The sequence below is a fragment of the Dermochelys coriacea genome, chromosome 14, assembly GCF_009764565.3.
Source record: "Dermochelys coriacea isolate rDerCor1 chromosome 14, rDerCor1.pri.v4, whole genome shotgun sequence".
Lineage (NCBI taxonomy): Eukaryota > Metazoa > Chordata > Testudines > Dermochelyidae > Dermochelys > Dermochelys coriacea.
Window position 1 is genome coordinate 29,098,631 of NC_050081.1, and position 16,910 is coordinate 29,115,540.

A 16,910-nucleotide genomic window follows, 5' to 3' on the forward strand; every position below is an offset into this window, starting at 1 on the left:
CGTTTATGCATGCCTCTGAATCCTTTTTAGTTTCTCTACTTCCTTTTTATACATTGGTAACCAAAATTGGACACAGTACTCCAGGTGAGGCCTAACCAACACCAAGTAGAGTGGTACTATTGGCTCCTGTGACTTGCATGCTATGCCTCTGTTAGGGGGCTTATTCCTTCATCCACTTACTTCCCTGGTCCTCCTTGCATGAACAGAGAGCAACAATACCCGAAATCCAAAGGTGCAAACAATTCAATGTTTATTGGGGTGAACTTCCAGCAAGCATGATTCCAGTTTCCTTCCTTAGTGCCCCCCTTCCCAGCTCTGACACCGCAGAGCCTTACCTGTGTCTCTGTTCCCATTCCCCCACTTAGCAAAACATGATTCCAATTTCCCCACCCCCATTCCCTATTCCCATCCCTTCCCCCTTACTTCCTAATTGACTGCAGACTATATAGTAAAACCTGAGTTCTACTAAGCTATACCTTATACCAATCATTTTCCTGAAATTTAACTAACCAATCCTAACATATTGTAATATGATTATGTAACCAATTATATCCCACCACCTTAATTAGTTTACACCCAGCAAACTTAAATATACAGCAGACAGAAACAATTATAGAAGCAGACAGAGACCATGCAAATAAACAATAGCAAAGTGGGAACTATAATGACAAAATAATACAGAAGTGAGGATTTCACAACTACGTCTATAAAGACATAAGGGTTTCCCAGCTGTGTCTATTGATAAGTGAGTTCTTACCGAACAGAATACTATCAAACTAAACTTCCTTTTACATCCTCTAGGCTCTTCCCTTTCTCTGGAGGTGATAGATCGGATCACCTTTCTAACAGCCCCAGACTGCCTTATTTCAATGTGACTAGTTTGGAATGTGAGGATGTGACCATTCGCGTCCCAGCTTATGACTGGTTCTGCTGCTTAGCCAAAGGCCTTCGCCTAAGCAGAGGGCCTCAGACTGTCACAGTAAGAGAAGGCCCTTACGCCGGCAGACAGTGATTTTGTTTGTTTCTTTTATACCTCTATAACTAGCTAAGTGATAAGAATACACCTACATTCTTAGAGTATAGGCCTTTACAGACAGGCCTGCTCTAACTGTATCAGTATAGCTATTATGAAAGAGTGCATCCACTTTTCTCTGTATATGCCACTTTTAGCTGCTTCCGTTCTGAATTGTTGCTCTTCACTTTAGTCAAAATAACCGTGCAGCATCCTGAGCAGATACCCCAGGACACAATGTTCCACCACTGCGCTCTCTGCATTGTGGAATTTTTTTCATGGTGCATTGTGGGATACATACCACAACCAACTGGGACTTGGGGTCAAATTAACAAACTCCTAGGATTCCTCTTCTGGCATCCTATAATTCATCCATTTTTTTTGTTCCTCACCAGTGGCATTTTCAAACTGCAGTAAGGCAGCATGAGGAAGCTACTGTTGAGGCCATGGTCCTGACAGTCCCTAATATGAACAGGCTGTTCTGTATGTACTGGCAGTCATGCAGCTGGACCGCTTCAGATGGGTGGGAGACAGCCACGGCAATATGGCAGAGAAGAATGAAATAGAGCAGTTACTTTTACATGACAGTTTCCTGAGGGGACTACTGCTTCGAGTCTCTGCCAACTAGCACTGGCTGGCGGGTTGGGATAGCACTGCAGAACAGGGAGGAACAGCCATGATGGCAGAACCTCAGGATGAAATTCAGCATAGACAAAGGTAAGGTGCTACAGTGGAGGAAGAAAAAATAAATACTGAATGGGGAATAACTGGCTTGGCAGCAGCACTGCTGAGAAGGGTCTGGGAATTGTGGATCACATCCCCAGCATGAGTCAACAGTGCAACTCTGTTGCAAAAAAAGGAAGTCAATTTTAGGTTGCATTAGCAAAGGCTGTTAGGATACAGATATTCAGGCCTGTCTGTAAAGGCCTATACTCTAAGAATGTAGGTGTATTCTTATCACTTAGCTAGTTATAGAGGTATAAAAGAAACAAACAAAATCACTGTCTGCCGGCGTAAGGGCCTTCTCTTACTGTGACAGTCTGAGGCCCTCTGCTTAGGCGAAGGCCTTTGGCTAAGCAGCAGAACCAGTCATAAGCTGGGACGCGAATGGTCACATCCTCACATTCCAAACTAGTCACATTGAAATAAGGCAGTCTGGGGCTGTTAGAAAGGTGATCCGATCTATCACCTCCAGAGAAAGGGAAGAGCCTAGAGGATGTAAAAGGAAGTTTAGTTTGATAGTATTCTGTTTGGTAAGAACTCACTTATCAATAGACAAGGTTCCACTTGTCCACTTAATAAGGTTCCACTTCTGATTGAAGCTTTTCTCACACTGGTGGCATTTATAGGCGTTCTCCCCCATGTGAGTTCTCTGGTGTGAAATAAGGTGCGAGTTCTGGTGGAAGCTTTTCCCACACAGGGAGCATGTGTGGGCTTCACTCCTGTGTGGCTTCTGTGATGGGTAATAAGGTACCAGCTCTGGCTGAAGCTTTTCCCGCAGTTGGGGTATTTATAGGGCTTCTCCTCTGTGTGAATTCTCTCGCGTCTGATAACTGATGAGCTACATTTGAAGCTTTTATCACACTTAGGACACTTATAGGGTCTCCCCACTGTGGATTCCCTGATGTGGTGGGAGGTGGGAGCGGAGTCTGAAGCTTTTCCCGCACTCACAGCAGGTGTAGGGTTTTCCTCCCATGTGGTTTCTCTGATGTTTTGTGAGGTCTGAGCTGAGACTGAAGCTTTACCCTCAGTCACTGCATGTGTAGAATTTCTCTTCTGTGTGGATGTGCAATGAGATTTCCATGCTGCCTGAAGCATTTCTCGCAGTCAGGGCACTTGTAGGGTTTTTCTCCTGTATGGATTCTCTGATGAGTAAGAGGAACGGATTTCCAAGGGAAGCTTCTTCCACAGTCTCCGCATGTGTAGGGTCCCTCTCCAGTGGGGATTCTCTGTTGAACAGCTTCTTTGATTTTCTTGTTCCTTTGGGAGGATCCTCTGCTCCTTTGAGAGGATTTACACTGTATCTTCTCTGGCTGCTTCTCTGGCCTGCAGACTCATGGGCTTCTTGCTGCTCAGGACTCTGAGAAAAGTTCTCTTCACCTCTTCCTGAGACCACCCTCTGTGTGGTTCCACTGGCTCAGGACATTCCTGCTGAGAGTTTTCCTCCTCCTTTTCACTCACTGTCTAGTCACCTGCTGGGACAGAGGGAAACCAGACAGGAGTCAGTCAGTATATTGAGGGTAGGGAACCAACCAAAATAGCTGATGGGGAGACTGAAATATTAGGAGATGAATCCCTCAAATGCGGCCACTCCCCTGCTGTCTCCTCTCCCCCATAGCCACGCCACCACATGGGTGGTGCAGCTGGCTGCCAGACATGCTGCTCTGAGCAGCATGGTAAGCGTACCGGGGCCGGGGGGTTGGATAAGGGGCAGGGGGTCCCAGGGGGCAGTCAGGGGACAGGGAGTGGTTGGATGAGGTGGAGGTTCGGCGGGGGTGGGGGGGCGGTTGGGACAGGGAACGGGGCGGTTGGATAGGGCAGAGGTTCTGGGGATGGGGTCGGGGGTCCCAGGAGGGTGCGGTCCGAGGACAAGGAGCAGGGGGGAGGGATAGCTCAGTGGTTTGAGCATTGGCCTGCTAAACCCAGGCTTGTGAGCTCAATCCTTGAGGGGGCCATTTAGGGATCTGGGGCAAAAATTGGGGATTGGTCCTGCTTTGAGCAGGGGGTTGGACTAGATGACCTCCTGAGGTCCCTTCCAACCCTGATATTCTATGATGGGTGGGGGTTTCTGAGGGGGGCAGTCAAGGGGTGGGAAGTGGGAGGGGTCGGATAGGGGGTGGGGCCAGGCTGTTTGGGGAGGCACAGCCTTCCCTACCTGGCCCTCCATACAGTTTCACCCCCCAATGTGGCCCTCGGGCCAAAAAGTTTGCCCACCCCTGTTCTATACACTATTTTATTTTCTACCATGCTTTGAAAGATGTATGTGTGTTAGTTATTGTGATTCCTGCTTTGTGTAGAATATTTGTTAAGAGTCTGTAATTACAATATCCTACAAATGGTAGGTTGTAAATCTAGAAACCATTTGGTCAAAAAGCAGCCAAACCCATCAGAGTGTTTCATGAAGAAACAGAACAAATCCCTCTTGTACAAGATGCCAGTGTGGTATAGATATGATCTTTATCACCAGAAAAGAGATTTTATTAGATATGTATGGCTGAGAAAGAGTCCTGGATGTGAAAAAGAATGTGAGGATGTTTTCATTCAGAAAACCTCAAAAATAAGTAATGCTTAAGATGTGCTATCACACCACTAAACCAAGTCATAAAAGTGAGTCTTTTATAGCCATCATGTTTACAAAGAAAAACTTCAGTTAAACCCACACAAAGAATTCTAGAAATATCCTTACTGAAATTGATTTCTTTTGTAAACACACTAACGTCTTCATTCTTTAAATATGGAAAAAATGTATGGTGGGAAATATTTTACGGATTACATTGGTTACTTCCAAATCATGTTTCCACTTAAAAAGTGAAAATCTTTATTGTTTCTCAAATGCTTAAGAGAGATGAATATTTGCAAACATTTTGAATCTAAATGCAAATGTTCATATGAAAACTGTCTGATATCATTGTTCTATGAGTGGTAAGATGTCTCATGCACAAATATAGCAAAGTGATTTGATGCTAAATTAATTTTATTAATGTAAGAAGCCATTTAAGATATTTATATTAATGGAGAATTAATTATTGGCAGTGCACAGGCAAACCTTCACCCAACCCTGGAAGACAAGCTGTTGTAAGAGTCAACAACTTTTTAATTATTTAAGTTAAAGGCTTTGTAAGAGTTATTGAATTGAAAAATGGTTTCAGAGTAGCCGCCGTGTTAGTCTGTATTCGCAAAAAGAAAAGGAGTACTTGTGGCACCTTAGAGACTAACAAATTTATTTGAGCATAAGCTTTTGTGAGCTACAGCTCACTTCATTGGATGCATGAATTGAAAAAGACAGTTTTGAGAACTACAAAACTTTCTACAAGGAATGGGAGTGTTTGAACTTTTTGAAAATAAAAGTTCATTTCCTGTCAAACTCTAATAAAATTGAAAGAATATCTCAGAAAATGCACAGAATAAAAAGAAAGTTTTAAAAGTAACTTTTAAAGTTATCAGATGCTTTCCTGCCACAAGAAGGGCAAAGGCAATGTAAGAAATGTTGCACGCTCATTAGGCTGATTGCATATTCAGGAGCTGAAGGGATCACCTAAGCCAACTCCGAAGGCATAGAGCCCATGAAAGAGTGACAGTAGCAGCTTTGAAACTAAACAAGCCTGAAGCAAGTTTTTCTATAATTTCATGGAAATAGGAAAGAGAAGAGTATAAATAAACTCTGAAGTGAGCACAACCCTCTGCTACCCTGCTAAGACAGCAAGCACTCCACATCTCATCCTGTGCCCATCTCCAAGCAAGTTGCCACAGACAGGTAAGAAAAACAGAAGACTCATGAAGAAGCCAACCCAAAGAAAAACTCTCCAAGACTTCCACATGGATTGGTGAGAGAAAGTTAACTAAGACACTGCCAGGGGATTAGATTTAAAACTCCTGTAAAGATTGTATTGGGATCTGAAAATGCTGTTGTAACTTAAAATATGAACAGTTTCTCCTGTTAATCACTGAGTGGTTAGACCATGTATTCCGGGAGACACAAGGATATAATCTTTTTTAAAAGTTCTCCACAGAGAGAGACACAGTAGAGTGTGTAATATATGTAACCAGTTCATCGTTTATATTTGGTCATTTGTGTTGTTTGTTTAAGGTTTTCTTTTCTTTAATAAAAACAGTCATGCTTAATAATTGTGATTATTTTACTTGATCTTAATCATGGTGTCCCTTAAGGTATTTTGCCACTTTTGACCCAAATGGCTAATCAAAGTTTGTGGCCCTGTGGGTGTTCCAGCTGGGAGCAGAAATTGGCGACAGGTATTCCTTTGATGCAGTTTGTTTATTTACAAAGAATGTACGAAGAGTGCTAAAGAAGTTGGCGGATGTGATTGCAGAGCCATTGGCCATTATCTTTGAAAACTCATGGCGATCAGGGGAGGTCCCAGACAACTGGAAAAAGGCTAATGTAGTGCCCATCTTTAAAAAAGGGAAGGAGGAAGATCCGGGGAACTACAGGCCAGTCGGCCTCACCTCAAGCCCTGGAAAAATCATGGAGCAGGTCCTCAAGGAATCAATTCTGAAGCACTTAGAGGACAGGAAAGTGATCAGGAACAGTCAGCATGGATTCACTAAGGGCAAGTCATGCCTGACTAACATAATTGCCTTCTATGACGAGATAACTGGTTCTGTGGGTGAGGGGAAAGCAGTGGACGTGTTATTCCTTGACTTTAGCAAAGCTTTTGACACAGTCTCCAACAGTATTCTTGCAAGCAAGTTGAAGTGTGGGCTGGATGAATGGACTATAAGGTGGATAGAAAGCTGGCTAGATTGTCGGGCTTAACGGATAGTGATCAATGGCTCCATGTCTAGTTGGTAGCCGGTATCAAGTGGAGTGCCCCAAGGGTTGGTCCTGGGGCTGGTTTTGTTTAATATCTTCATAATGATCTGGAGGATGGTGTGGATTGCACCCTCAGCAAGTTTGCAGATGACACTAAACTGGGAGGAGAGATAGACATGCTGGGGGGTAGGGATAGGATAGGATACAGAGGGATCTAGAGAAATTAGAGGATTGGGCCAAAAGAAATCTGATGAGGTTCAACAACGACAAGTGCAGAGTCCTGCACTTAGGACGGAAGAATCCTATGTACCGCTACAGACTAGGGACCGAATGACTCGGCAGCAGTTCTGCAGAAAAGGACCTATGGGTTATAGTGGACAAGAAGCTGGATATGAGTCAACAGTGTGCCCTTGTTGCCAAGAAGGCTAATGGCATATTGGGCTGCATTAGTAGGAGCATTGCCAGCAGATCGAGGGATGTGATCATTCCCCTCTATTCAGCATTGGTGAGGCCTCATCTGAAGTACTGTGTCCAGTTTTGGGCCCCACACTACAAGAAGGATGTGAAAAAATTGGAAAACGTCCAGCGGAGGGCAACAAAAATGATTAGGGGACTGGAACACATGACTTATGAGGAGAAGCTGAGGGAACTGGGATTGTTTAGTCTGTAGAAGAGAAGAATGAGGGGGTATTTGATAGCTGCTTTCAACTATCTGAAAGGGGGTTCCGAAGAGGATGGATCTAAACTATTCTCAGTAGTAGCACATTACAGAATGAGGAGTAATGGTCTCAAGTTGCAGTGTGGGAGGTTTAGGTTGGATATTAGGAAAAACTTTTTCAATAGGAGGGTGGTGAAACACTGGAATGGGTTACCTAGGAAGGTGGTGAAATCTTCTTCCTTAGAAGTTTTTAAGGTCAGGCTTGACAAAGCCCTGGCTGGGATGATTTAGTTGGGGATTGGTCCTGCTTTGAGCAGGGGGTTGGACTAGATGACCTCCTGAGGTCCCTTACAACCTGATATTCTATGATTCTACACTGTATCTCAAGATGCAGAGGGAATCAAATAGCAGAAAGCAGATTCTTTTGCTCACAACACCAAAAACACACTTTGAACCTACACCCCTGACCCAAAAACCTCTTCCCAGGTGTCTTCCAGGTCAGCCACCATGCTTTCATCTGCTCCTTCAGGCTGCCTCTTCCTCTCTGGGTATGTCCACATTACAGCAGAACAGCTACAGTGCAGCAGGTATGCTGTTGTAGTGTAGACATTTCCTACATTGACACAAGGGGTTTTTCCATCAATGTAGGTATACCACCTCTTGGAGAGATGCATGAGTTAGGGTTGGGGTCGATGGAAGAATTCTTCTACAGTGAGGGTTAGGTCAACATAATTACATCACACAATGCATGACATTTTTCTCATCCTTGAGCAATGTAGCTAGGGAGACCTAAGTTTTAGGTGTTGACCTGACTTCACCCTGTTCTTATGATTTTTCTTCCTACACACTCCCCTACCCAAAACAATACTCAGCCAGATGCTTCTGGTTGGGTTCACATGCACCTTTTGTCTTAGGTAGGGCTTATGCTTACAGTTCTGTTGATCAAGGATTCAACCACTGCCTAGGGAACAGTCCTAATTTATTCCCTGTGGGAACTGAGCAGGTTGCTACACTCTCTAGGTATCTGGTTTGCAAGTAAGTTTCCACCACAGATTACAACCTCTGAATCCACCCCCTACACACACACGTGCCCCCACCCACCCATCGGCCTCCACAACACAGGCCAGAACAGGAATATGTTACTTAGATTGACACAGCTACTTCACTCGCAGATGTGAAAAATGCACAATCCCTCCTCTCCCCCCCACCCCCCGAGCAATGCAGTTATGCTGACCTAAATCCCCAAGCAGACAGCACTAGGTTGACAGAAGAAATCTTCCACAGATTTAGCTGCTGCCTCTTGGGGAGTTGGATTTACTATAGTGAAGGGAGAACCCCTCCCATCATTGTATTAAACGTCTACACTGAATCACTACAGTAGCCCTGTCTACTGGGGATTTAGGCTGGCTTAACTACGTCACTCAGAAGTGTGAATTTTTCACACCCCTGAGCAGCGTAGCTGGGTTGATCTAATTTTCTAATGTGGACCAGCCCTTAGGCCATGTCTATACGTACAGTGCTGCAGCTGTACCAATACAGCTGCAGCACATCTGGTGGAAACGCTCTATGCTATCGTTACATCCCTTAGGGCATGGCTACACGTGCAGATGTAGAGTGCTGTGAGTTAAACCAGCCCTCAGAAAGCGCAGTAGGGAAAGTGCTACAGTGTGTTCATACTGTCAGCTGCAAGCGCACTGACGTGGCCACATTTGCGGCACTTGCAGAGGTATTGGGAGTGATGCATTATGGGCAGCTATCCCACAGAGCACCTCTTCCCATTCTGGTGCTGTGGCTTGAGGGGGGAGGCGCATTCTGGGTCCTGTCCCAACGCCCCATGTTGCATCGCTTTGCATCCCAGCAATCCCTGTGCTTCTGTCCACATTTAACACCATCTTTCAATGTTTTTTGTACTGTCTTCCCTTTTGGTCTGCAGGAATGGATCCTGAACTGCTGAGGAATATGCTGATGGGTCTCGCCAGCACATCACGAACGGCAGTCAAATTACTCCTTAAGCTACAAACTGACAGTGAGGAGTCCAACGATGATGTTGACTCGCATAATGCATATGACATGAGATTGCTTGTGGCATTCACGGAAATGCTCACCACAGTGGAACGCCGCTTCTGGGCTCGGGAAACAAGCACTAAGTGGTGGGAATCACACTGTCATGCAAGTCTGGGATGACGAGCAGTGGCTGCAGAATTTTCAGATGAGAAAAGTCACTTTCATGGGACTGTGTGCTGAGCTTGCCCTCACCCTGCAGCGCAAGGACATGAGATTGAGAGCTGCCCTGCTGGTGGAGAAGCAGGTGGCTATTACAATCTGGAAGCTGGCAACTCCAGACAGCTACCGATCGGTCACTAACCAGTTTGGAATGGGAAAGTCAACCATTGGAATCGTGTTGTTGCAAGTTTGCAGGGCCACTAATTGCATCCTGCTCAGAAGAACTGGGACTCTGGGTTACGTGCATGACATTGTGGCTGGCTTTGCACAAATGGGTTTCCCTAACTCCGGAGGGGTGACAGATGGGACACATATTCCAATTCTGGCACCAGCCCACCTAGCCTCCGAGGATGTTAATTGGAAGGGGTATTTCTCTATGGTTCTCCAGGCACTTGTGGATCACCATGGGCATTTTACTGACATTAATGCTGGTCCAGAAAGGTGCTTGATGCACGCATCATTTGGAACACAGGCCTGTTGAGGAAGCTGCAAGCTGGGACTTTCCTCCCAGACCAGTAGATCACTGTAGGGGAAGTTGAAATGCCCATTGTGATCCTTGGAGACTCGCTTACCCTTTAATGCCATGGCTCATGAAACCCTACACAGGGAGCCTTGACAGCAGCAAGGAGCAGTTCAACAACAGGTTGAGTCAGGGCAAAATGACTGTGGAGTGTGCTTTTGGCCATTTAAAGGGCCGCTGGTGCTGTCTGTATGGGAAGCTGGACCTGGCCAATGACAACATCCCCATGGTTATATCCGTGTGCTGTACCCTCCGTAACATTTGAGAAGGGAAGGGTGAATGATTCACTCAGGCATGGACCTTGGAGGTTCAACACCTGGAGGCTGAATTTGAACAGCCAGAAAGCAGGGCTATTAGAGGGGCCCAGCATGGGGCTGCAAGGATTAAGGATGCCTTGAGGGAGCAAGTTGAGGCTGAAAACCACCAGTAATGTTTGGGGCCCTACATGAGAGCGAAGTGCAGTAGTTCCAGTATTAGCAGGAATCTGTGTTTGCTACACTGACTTGCAGAGCCTGGTGCTTTCCATAGTAAAGAATGTTGTCAAAGCCAAAAAAGCCATTTATTGAAAAGAAAAACAACGGCTTAGGAAACAGAAAGGGCAAGGGGGTCAGGTGGGGAACGGTACACTCACAGATTTGCATGTGTCCTGTTATCATACTCAGCCTTCCTGGTTGGAGTGCTGTGCAATGAGTGCTGCACTTCTGGCTGGCTAAAATGCACGGTGATGGGAGTTGAGTGCAGTGGGTAATTTGCAGGGCTGGGTGGTGAAGCTACGGGTGTTAGAGGCAGCTGGTGGTAATAAGAACCCAGATGTAGGGGAAAGTGGGTTGGAGGTGACATAGGGGCACAAGGGAAAGAGTTTTGGGACAAGGGCTGCAGAGGGGTGGGGGTGAGGGGGCCAGCACGGAAGTGCTCCGTCTGCATTGCTATAAGTGCCTGTATCGAGTCTGCTTGGTGCTCCATAATACTTAGCAGCCGCTCCGTGCTTTAGTGCCAGCAATCCACATTCTGCTAGCAGACCCTCCTTTCACTCTCCTGCCATCCTGCACTTCTTGATTTTCATTAAGGGACTGCTGCATTACTTCATGCAGCACGTCCTCTTTGCTTCTACATGGCCGCTTCCCCGATTCTTTGGAGTCTTTCAGCCAGTGATAACAAGGATGGCTGAAATCTCAAGGTTACATCTGTAAAGCCAAAATGCAGCACTTAACAGAAGCAGCATCATTCACACCAGACAGAGCAATGATTCGGCCGTACTTAAAGTAGACAAGCACAGTCTACACAATAGCAGAAATTGCCCATCCCAAAGCGATCGCACATAACCCACAGGAGCTCCAAAATGGTGAGTAAGCACAGGGGCATGGGGGACCGATTGTTTCATGGCCGTACTGTCCTCTGTGGTTCTGTGCCTTGGGGAGAGCCAACAGCTGCAGAGGGCCACTACACTGAACGCTGTCCTCACATTTTCCACAGGAGTTTGTCCTGAAAGACATCTCGCTGCTGAGGGTGACCTGGGAAGCAAGGGAGGGTCTTCTACTACAATGCAGCTTCCGATGTGGCCCATATGCAGCAGCTTGCCTGTGTGCAGCAATGCCCCCCCCCTCCCCGCCCCTCACGGCACACAGTGGCATGGACATGTTAGCCTTACTGGGACAAGGAGCACAGTAGGTCTGTCAAGAAACCTGCCCAAGCGGATTGCCCAGCTTCTGCATGAGACCTTTGAAGAGATCACTGAGACCAATTATCGTGATGTGAGAGAGCACATCAAACACCCTATTCCGCAACTAGGCATGCATGCAGTCCCAATCCTCCTTGCCCCAAGAGTCCGCACCGAACAACTTCCTTCCCAAAATAAAAGCCGCTTACCAGGCACCTCCTCTGGTATTTTTGTTCTTCCCCAAGCACCAGCCGCTGCTACTGGCTACCTTCCTCCTGGCTTGAGAGCAGCTCCTGGCTGCATGCATCTAGGGATGCAGGGCTGTCTCCCTCCTCCTCAGCACCCTCACTGGGCTCTGAAGTGTCCATGATGGTCTTCAGAGTGAAGGTAGGGTCGCCTCCAAGTATTGCGTCCAGCTCTTTGTAGAAACGGCAGGTCACGGGGGCAGCACCAGAGTGACGGTTTGCCTCATGGCCTTTGTGATAGGTATTCCACAGGTCCTTAACTTTAACCCTGCACTGCAGTGTGTCCCATTTATGGCCCTTTTCCATCATGTCCCTTGACATCTGCCCGAAGGTATTGCAATTCCTATGGCTGGAGTGCAGCTGGGACTGGACAGCTTCCTTCCCCCAAACACTGATGAGGTCCAGGATTGCTCCATACTGGGGATCACATGGTTGGTGGAGGCGTGGTCACCTGGAAAGAGTCACAGAGCACTCCGTGCCTTGCTGAGCAAACAAGAAGGGGATTTTCAAAACTCCCAGAGAATTTAAAGGGCCGGTCTGACGGTTGGTCACCTGATGGCAGGGCAGTAGAGTTCAAAGTGATGACCAGAGTGGCTAGAAATAGGCATTGTGGGACACTTCTGGAGGCTGATCAGAGTGAATTAATAGACCAGGGCATCCACACTGGCACCACAGCACTCCAGCCAGGGAGCAGCAAGCTTCTCATCGAGGTGGATTACCAGGAGCACTCCAGCCATGGAGTCCAGGCACTCTATGTGCCTTGCCAGTGTGGATGCATCATTAGTCAGGGTGCCCAGGGCTGCTTTAATGTGCTCTAACTTGCAAGTGTAGCCATGCCCTTAGTCTCCTGTCCCATGGGAGGGATGTGGAGGGGACACATGGATTCTGGGGATTAGAGAGGCTGATCCCCCTGAAATCCAGGAAACCCACAAGGAACCCTGCACAGAAGCTTCAGACTCCACAGCTTCTCATACCCGAGGGGACAGAAATCTCTTACCTAGCGAGGTCACAGTCTTATAATTCTCCTGCATTCATCCCTGTAGAGGGCTCTCTGACCCGGGTCCAGCAAAGCCCACTGTTCCTCTTACACAGCCTCTTCCTCAAGGATCAGGAGCTCTGCTGCAAGCACTTCCTTTTCCCATCCCTCTGGGGTATGGGATGATCTGGACCATTATTCTTCAGCCTGTCAAGGTGAGAAGGGAGAAGGAGACTGGGGCTTTGGTCCATTTCACACTCCAATTCCCCCCAAGTTCTTTCCCTGCACATAGACGCTCTAAACTCTGCCATGCTGGGGAAATGATTCAGCCAAGTTTTTCCATAAAGAGCAACCTAAAATTAGGTCCCAAACCCACATTCAGGTCTCTCAATAAGTAGTTGGAGTTCCAAAAATGCTGAGTTTGCATCCTTGGGGTTTGGTTGTGAGTATTCAGCACTGCTATCATCAGGCCTTTATTCAGCAGCCTGACAGGGGATTTAGAAAGTTAACGTTAGGCTCCTGTATTTAAAAATCCTGGTTATAGTCACTAAATTACAGCACAGAACCAGCTCCACTGAAACAGATTCAGTCAAGTCAAGGGGACCACACAGATGGCAAAGACAAGCATATAAGGCTATGTTTACACTACAGATCTTATAGCGGTATAGCTGTGCCACTGTAGTGATATCACTTTAAGGTCTCCCACCGGCATAATTAAACCACCCCTAACAAGCTGCAGTAGCTATGATGGTTGGAAAGCGTCTTTTGCTGACATAGCGCTATCCACACGGGTGCTTGTGTCAGTGAAACTTATGTCCGTCCTGGAGGGGGGCAGTGTGGAAGAGGAGGTTTCCACATATTTGATCAACAAAAGTTCTAACAACAAAAATGCTAGTGTAGACATAGCCTAAGGGGCTTGTCTATGTAACCCACATACCTCCTGGGTGTGGGGTTCTGTCCCATCTAGTGGCACCAAGACCACTTAGAGAGATTAATGAGTCTGCTCTACAGCCTTAGCTAACAAGCATATGGCTTTTAGCCTATGCAATAGAGGCTCATGCATTTAGCTTCAGAGGTCCCAGGTTTGATCCCACCGATGACTGGGATCTGTCGGTGTTACATCTACACTTCAAAAGCTGCAGCTGTGCCCCTGTAGCACTTCAGTGTAGACACTATTCATGCCAATGGGAGTGAGAGTCAGTTGACCTAATGCTGTCTACACCAAGGGTTAGGTTGGCACAGCTACATTTTGCAGGGGTGGGGATTTTTCACACTCAAGAGACGTAGCCATACAGATGTAAAATCCTAGTGTAGACCAGGCCTTTGCGGGCTCAGATACAAGGGCTGGTCTATACCAAGAATTTACATTGGCACAGCTATGGCCCTCTAGGGTGTGAAATATCCACACCCTGACAAATGATGTACTTAAACTGACCTAGCCCCGGGCATGCAGCACTAGGTCAATGGAAGAATTCTTGTTGACCTACCTACTGCCTCTCGTGAAGGGAGGAGTACCTACACCGACAGAAGAACCATGCCCATTGGCATATGTTGTGTCTACACTGAAGACACAAAAACACAAAAAAGAAAGAAGTGGAAGATTGGACAAATGACCAGGGAAGAGTATAAAAATATTGTTCAGGCATGCAGGAGTGAAATCAGGAAAGCCACACCACACTTGGAGTTGCAGCTAGAAAGAGATGTTAAGAGTAACAACAAGGGTTTCTTCAGGTATGTTAGCAACAAGAAGAAAGTCAAGGAAAGCGTGGGCCCCTTACTGAATGAAGGAGGCAATCTAGTGACAGGATGTGGAAAAAACTAATGTACTCAATGTTTTTTGCCTCTGTCTTCATGAACAAGGTCAGCTCCCCGACTACTGCACTGGACAGCACAGCATGGGGAGGAGGTGACCAGCCCTCTGTGGACAAAGAAGTGGTTCGGGACTATTTAGAAAAGCTGGACAAGCACATGTCCATGGGGCCAGATGCGCTGCATCCGAAAGTGCTAAAGGAGTTGGCAGATGTGATTGCAGAGCCATTGGCCATTATCTTTGAAAACTCATGGCGATCGGGGGAGGTCCTAGATGACTGGAAAAAGGCTAATGTAATGGCCATCTTTAAAAAAAAGGGAAGAAGGAAGATCCGGGGAACTACAGGCCGGTCAGCCTCACCTCAGGCCCTGGAAAAATCATGGAGCAGGTCCTCAAGGAATCAATTCTGAAGCACTTAGAGGAGAGGAAAGTGATCAGGAACAGTCAGTCATTAAGGGCAAGTCATATCTGACTAACATAATTGCCTTCTATGACGAGATAACTGGTTCTGTGGATGAGGGGAAAGCAATGGACGTGTTATTCCTTGACTTTAGCAAAGCTTTTGACACAGTCTCCCACAGTATTCTTGCAAGCAAGTTAAAGAAGTGTGGGCTGGATGAATGGACTATAAGGTGGATAGAAAGCTGGCTAGATTGTCAGGCTTAACAGATAGTGATCAATGGCTCCATGTCTAGCTGGCAGCAGGTATCAAGTGGAGTGCCCCAAGGGTTGGTCCTGGGGCTGGTTTTGTTCAATATCTTCATTAATGATCTGAAGGATGGTGTGGATTGCACCCTCAGCAAGTTTGCAGATGACACTAAACTGGGAGGAGAGATAGACATGCTGGGGGGTAGGGATAGGATAGGATACAGAGGGATCTAGAGAAATTAGAGGATTGGGCCAAAAGAAATCTGATGAGGTTCAACAACGACAAGTGCAGAGTCCTGCACTTAGGACGGAAGAATCCTATGTACCGCTACAGACTAGGGACCGAATGGCTCGGCAGCAGTTCTACAGAAAAGGACCTATGGGTTATAGTGGACAAGAAGCTGGATATGAGTCAACAGTGTGCCCTTGTTGCCAAGAAGGCTAATGGCATATTGGGCTGCATTAGTAGGAGCACTGCCAGCAGATCGAGGGATGTGATCATTCCCCTCTATTCAGCATTGGTGAGGCCTCATCTGAAGTACTGTGTCCAGTTTTGGGCTCCACATTACAAGAAGGATGTGAAAAAATTGGAAAACATCCAGTAGAGGGCAACAAAAATGATTAGGGGACTGGAACACATGACTTATGAGGAGAGGCTGAGGGAACTGGGATTGTTTAGTCTGCGGAAGAGAAGAATGAGGAGGGATTTGATAGCTGCTTTCAACTATCTGAAAGGGGGTTCCGAAGAGGATGGATCTAGACTGTTCTCAGTGGTAGCAGATGACAGAACGAGGAGTAATGGTCTCAGGTTGTAGCGTGGGAGGTTTAGGTTGGATAGTAGGAAAAACTTTTTCGCTAGGAGGATGGTGAAGCATTGAAATGCGTTACCTAGGGAGGTGGTAGAATCTCCTTCCTTAGAGGTTTAAGGTCAGGCTTGACAAAGCCCTGGCTGGGATGATTTAGTTGGGGCTTGGACTAGATGACCTCCTGTGGTCCCTTCCAACCCTGATATTCTATTATTCTAAGCGCTACAGGTTTCAGAGTGGTAGCCATGTTAGTCTGTATCAGCAAAAGCAATGAGGAGTCCTTGTGGCACCTTAGAGACTAACAAATTTATTTGGGCATAAGCTTTTGTGGGCTAAAACCCCCTTCATCAGATGCATGGAGTGAAACATATAGTAGGGAGGTATAAATACACAGCACCTTGAAAAGATGGGAGTTTCCTTACTAAATGTAGGCCATTTGAAATGGGCCACCTTGTTTACATTGGCCTGATTAGCATTATGAAAGTGATTTCCACCCCTTCTTGTCAACTGTTGATAGCCCACTTCCTCCTTAATTGAATTGGCTTGTTAGCACTGACCCCCGACCCCACACACTTGGTAAGGCAGGGAGGTGGAGTATCTATGCCCATTGGCATAAGTAATGTCTTCACTGCTGTAATTCAGCTGCAGTTTAAGTGTAGACAAGCCCTAAGTGAGTAAACAACCCTTGTCAAATGGGGAGGAATCCGTATGTATACAGAAGGTAGATTTATTCAAGTGCTACCCTACACACAGATACCTCAACACAATTTTTTTTTCAGTCTATAGAGAGAAGAATGTCTGACTTAGTAAGTCCATATCTGTCACATATAAAGTTTACAGCCAAAATGTTTAACATTAGAGCTA

General features: G+C 46.5%; 2 long non-coding RNA genes across 3 annotated transcripts; both read right to left on the reverse strand.

Moving 5' to 3' along the window:
• Positions 1-1,099: 1,099 nt before the first annotated feature.
• LOC122456650 lies at positions 1,100-13,759 on the reverse strand. Of its 2 annotated transcripts, none has more exons than XR_006275635.1 (2): positions 12,804-13,759; positions 1,100-3,204 (listed from the first exon to the last, which is right to left on the reverse strand). It is a non-coding gene; the product is annotated as an uncharacterized LOC122456650 (long non-coding RNA). The 2 variants fall into 2 exon arrangements; XR_006275634.1 differs by having other exon boundaries at positions 1,100-3,207.
• On the reverse strand, positions 10,445-12,418 carry LOC122456662. The gene is made up of 2 exons (XR_006275652.1): positions 11,771-12,418; positions 10,445-11,088 (listed from the first exon to the last, which is right to left on the reverse strand). It is a non-coding gene; the product is annotated as an uncharacterized LOC122456662 (long non-coding RNA).
• Positions 13,760-16,910: the final 3,151 nt, after the last annotated feature.